Raw genomic sequence first — 5,667 nt, forward strand, 5'->3', positions numbered from 1 at the left:
CGCAGTTAAATGGACAAACTGAGGCTCGCCATTGCTACAACAATGAATTTCAAAAAAGGGGGCGGGGTTTGCTTCTAGCCTCTTTGCTGGTTATGGTAATGACTTATTACGTATGATTTAAAGCTTGGACGACTGGTGTACAGCGAACGGGATTATATCTGATCATTATTGTTAATGCTCAGAATGTTCACACTGCATGATGACACTGGGTAGCCTAATATAGTCCTAAACAACTTCCCTAGAATAGTGACTGTATGGGAAAAAGTAGAATATATCGAATGAGAAGAGATCCTCGTAATGTAAGTGTAAGAACATATCTAAATAAAGAATTTAGCAAATTATATAAATGACCGGCATCTGATAAGTCAGGAAAGACAAATACTGTAATTTCAAATACATTCAGTTTGTATGTATATTAAAACAATTTAAATCACTAGTAAGTTTCCATATTTTTTTTCCTTAATGGAGAAAAGACAGGGCTGTGACACATTCCGTAGTTTTATTCACTCATTTTCAAACTAAAATTTGTGCAGAGGCTTTTTCGGAGCCTAACATATCTGTTTTTTATGACTAAATATCCGCAGCCGATATAATTGAACCTAACGATTAGGCTGATGCTTATGGTGCTCACTACCCGCTAGAGATTACAATTCAAATGCATCAGTCAATCAGATAGAAACATTAATTATGTCAGCTGCAGATATTTACCGTGAGCTCCAAGAAATAGACTAATTATGGCCTCTTTGGTTCTTTCTCTTTTATTTTTATGTAAAAGAAATACGCCATTCGTGAGTGTGATGTGACTCTCAGTGACTCTCTCTCTCTCTCTCTCTCTCTCTCTCTCTCTCTCTCTCTCTCTCTCTCATGCAAAAGGAAACCAGGTCTCCACGCTAAAGGACAGGACATCGGTAAATTCTGCCTACGGGCGCATTTTTTGTCATCCTTTTCTAACATTTATATTATTTTTACGCCACTAAATTATCACTGGCCAAAGGTTAACTGAATTATCACAGATCAAAGGTATTGAATTCTTTAAAGGCCTTATGCGTATATGTGTTAGGCCAGTCTGCTGAAACTGATAGTTGTTGAATGGCACGTTTGCTTTTCATAAGACATCTGCATCGAAAACTTAGTGACAGTTTATTCCTATCTCTATTGTGCTGAGGTCACTTGACCCTGTGCTTTGAGTGGCAGAATATGTAGGAGAACACCTTAGTAAGATTATGTGTTTTGTTGATATCTTCTGCTGTCCCAGATAAGACAGCCATACTTGTTTATAATTTTTTTTGCACTTTCGCCTTCCGTTAAGATTGAGCGTTTGTTGATGGCTTGGTGAGAAATTGGATGTGGTATGCAAATTGCACTTCTAGATCTAGAAGTGACTTGAGCATATCTCTTTAACCATACAGTTAGAATGCTTTTTATTTGTTGTGCTTTGAAACTGAATCATCCTGAAAGCGATATTGACTTTAATTCCAAAATGGTCCGCCTTTCTAGATCTTATAATTTTGTAAGAAATCCTGGGGATCTTATCTGTTGTCCCTTTTCATCCACGAAAGCCGGTAACTGTGGGATGCAACCTGTTTTTATACCAGTCATCTGGATTTTGCTAGACTGCAAAAATAAACAAATTTTATCATCAATAAATGTTGGCACTCTCCTGGTGGAAGTTTCATTACCAGAGGCAAATGTTAAAATGCCGTCATCAAAATCTCCACCTAGAGACAATGTAGTGTGTGCCTCACGTGAAATTGAATATTTTCAATGAAACTATAAGGTCAGAATAACTATTAAAGTGATTTAAAAGAAAAGATTCCCGTTATTATGGTATAGATAAGGATTTGCAAACGTGAAATAAATGGAGAAAATACAAGGAGCCGCCTAACTTTTCGAAAATTTCCAGTTACCAAATATAAACCGTGCAGCTTGGTTAAAACTAAAAGGACAATAATTTGTGTTATCTTGTTGAATCTTTCACTTATGGAGTCAGTGACATGTAGAAATACTTGCCAAAGAAAAATTAAGCAGTCATGTGTCAGTTAGGTATAGTTGTAACCAGTTTACTTTTAAAAAGGCAGCATAGGCATTCATCTTTAAAGAAACACCCAAGTAACCAAAAGTTCTTTCCTGGCTTGATAAAGAAACACCCAAGTAACCAAAAGTTCTTTCCTGGCTTGATTGAGAGGGTCATTTTAATTTTTTCATCATCTCAAGAAAAATAAAACTCATCCTCACCACACCTTGTCTCTCTGTTTAGAGATAGATCTTTGTGCAAATAGGAAGCCTTTCATGTATATAGGTTGACACTAAATGCTGTAAAAGATGAAAGAATAACACCGCAAGTGCCTCTGGGTAGAGAAAAACTCCCAAGTATTAAGGGCCCTTATTTTGTAGGCTTCTGATGTTCATGAAATTTTCGTCCATCCAATGGAATTACCAGCGGCTTAGTGGTAAACTTAAGGAGCTTAGGTTATAATTTCCAACATTCTCCGGCTGCAAGAAATTATGCATGGCAACATTCAAATAGTTTTTGCTTGAATCATTATGCTTCTTATCACACAGCATCGGAACCAATACTGGGATCGTGGTAGGGGAAGCAATAATCTTGGTCCCTCCTTGTATCCTACTTGTATTCCCTTGCGCTTGCTTACGCTCTAATTAGCAGACAGTGGTAGCACGAATCTTTCTTGAAAGAACATGCACAACTTCTTTTGTATTTCTTCCAGCTGGCAAGGCGGTCTTTAAAGAGGACTGCTTTTTACATCTTGTCAGTTACTAGCCCAATTTTAATTTTCGGTGAAGTAAATGTTTGTAAATCTGAGGCGATTCAGTTAGTAATACCAACGAGGAAATAATCTTTCCTTAATATCTGAAAAATATATAAGTATGAATTTTAAATACAGAATGATCAGTACATTTCCATGCCGGGATAGATAAGCTGTCAGGTCTTGATATTATATGAACATTACCCATATGCCACCAATCCTTATTTATATAAAACCAACCTTTGCTCTCCAGAGCTACAGAGAGATATGTATGCCAACTGATATAGCATAATGAGAGCAACAATAACGATATATAGAAGACACGAGTGCTTTTATAAAATAGAATATAGCAAAACAAGAACTCATTTTAGATTGATAACTAAACGAATGCATAATGGGTGTTAAACAGTATTTTCTTCACTCTTCAGACGCCTTACCAGTGAGAAAAGTGGAATACCTGTCGGTATTAATATCCTTTTGAACCCGGGTACTGAGAATTGTAAGCGAGAAAAATGGTGACCCCACATATTGTCAGATTGGCAGCATTATTAAGTATATCAGCATGATTTCGCACCACACAGGGAAAATCATGCAGAATTCCTTTTTCCATGAAAGAGTTTGAATCAGCCTTGGCAAATGCTAAAGAATCTAGGAATTTACTAAAGGTTTGAAGCCTTTGCAGGATAGCAGCTTCACATTTGTGTCTGATTTGACCTGCCGCTCTGTAGTGCACTTAGTGTTACTCTTTTCATCGGCAGTAAAGGGCATTGCAAAGGATAGTAGTTAAAGAAATATAAAGTATTTGTTGATGATTTATAATATTATTTTCACTTTACGCTGGAGATGAGAGAGAGATTATTTTACAGAGAGTTTGGAAATTGCCTTATGCTTGAACCAGTCAAAAGCCAAGAAAATGTTAAGGAGAACAGCTAACAGTTTCTTCGTGTTCGGGAAGAAATTGGCTTCTTGTTCTGTAGAATGTGTCTTGAGAGGATACGTAGATGGCGTCCTTCGTTGTTCATAAATAAGAAAGAAAGGCGGCAGAGACATGGTGGTCAGAGTACCTTTTTTAAATAATCATCATGAATTACCAAATATTTTTATCAAGGCTCATATCAGTTTTGCTTATGAAATAACTGGTTCTTTGAGAAACGGGGAATCCTGTTATAGACAGTTTTTTTTTATTATAATTGTATTGCAAGAAGCATTAATATTTAGAGTATTATGGAACAAAATTTTTAGGAAATATGATATGAACTCTCAGACAAGAAACTTCACCATTGTTCATAAAGGTTTTCTAAGCTGTAAGTCATTATTATTTCTTTGCTGGGGTTTATTCATTTTGCCTTTAATCCCAGAAAGTTCAGTATTTAAAGCTTCTGAGTTGCTTTCTACGGTAGAACCTCTTTTGTGGAAGCTTGACTTACCTGTTAAAAGTAGCCCAATTAGAATTATCTTGAGGCGATTTTGTTATAAAATATGAACTAAATTTGTGAAACGCTGGGCTAGGATATGTAGTGATCCTTAAATGATGGGAATCTTAGTGTCTGTATTAATTTAGAACTTGGTTATGTGATGCCATTGTTTGCCAGTGAGTTTTTAAGAATCATATAACTGTTATTGTATCAATCAGCTGGAGAATTTATTCTGTCAATTTCTTATTAGAGCCTATACAAAAAATGTCGATAGAATTACAGAGGAGTGCAACGTAGTTTTTTATTATTCTAAATTTGAAGACATCAAATCTAAATGGTATTTATGTTTGCTGTGTTTATCTTAGAACTATTATTCTTGTTACTAGGATTATGAGTGCAGTTTAACAGATTGCAGTATATGTGGTAAGTGCTGGGCTCGAAAATAAAAATGTTTTGGGGTCATAAAAAGTTTATTGCAAGACAAAACAATTATGGCAACAGATAACAAACAATACATCTATCTCAAGTATAGAGCTTGAGGTAATGTGTGGAACCGTACTTGCTGTGGTTACAATAGCACTATGATATAAATAAGGGGGTCATAATAGAAGCCTGTTGTAAAATAGAATGTATCGTACATTTATAGAGGTAAGTGTCCTAGAAATTGTGCATGTTCTTTCGTCAGTTCTTCCTTGACGTTAGGTGGATTTAGATGTGTCAGCAGGATAGTAGAGATAAAGTATCTCTAGACAATCTAAATATTCTTGAATTTTGTGGATTTGTATTGGACACTTTTCGTAGTGGCACTGACATGCCACTTTATCGAAAGTTTGCAAAATATTCTGGATATGGTAGAGGTGTGTCCGCACTACAACAAAACATGTTATAAACATATGTCAGAAGCTTATCATGTACGCATGACAAATGGGTTGAAAATAAGTCAGCTACCTGAAGTGGAGAATGACTCTTTGGCAAATCTTGGATAATCACTTGAAACACCGGTTAGGATTGCTAATAAGTCGTTGACTTGTGTTTAACTTGTGTGTGATACGTGTGTGTAATAAATTGCCAATTTATGTTCATGACATGTTTTACTGTAGTGTGGACGTAATCTGTTTCTAAACTTTATGCCGTGAAATGATGCACTGAATTCATTCTGATGCAGAGGCGTAACACAGCAGAGGGTTTGCTCTCAAATGCAGTCTGGCTTGATTCTTGACTGTATGCCTTCATAATCGTGGTATTCTGGAGTACCGTATATTGGATTTGCAGTTTTTCGTCCTAAAGTTATGGCCATGTTTTTGTAGTTTGTCATTCAGATTGATTGATTTAAGTGTTTGCAGAATGACGCCTTCTTACATTTTTACGTAATACCAAACTGGTATACTTTATCTGTGTTGGACTTGGAATGGAAACGTCACATCTTGGTGCATTTTAGAAGTCCGAAAATTTTTAGAAATGGCATGCCAGATCTTGTCTCCATAATG

The sequence above is a fragment of the Macrobrachium rosenbergii genome, chromosome 1 (assembly GCF_040412425.1).
Source record: "Macrobrachium rosenbergii isolate ZJJX-2024 chromosome 1, ASM4041242v1, whole genome shotgun sequence".
NCBI classification, from domain to species: Eukaryota; Metazoa; Arthropoda; class Malacostraca; order Decapoda; family Palaemonidae; genus Macrobrachium; species Macrobrachium rosenbergii.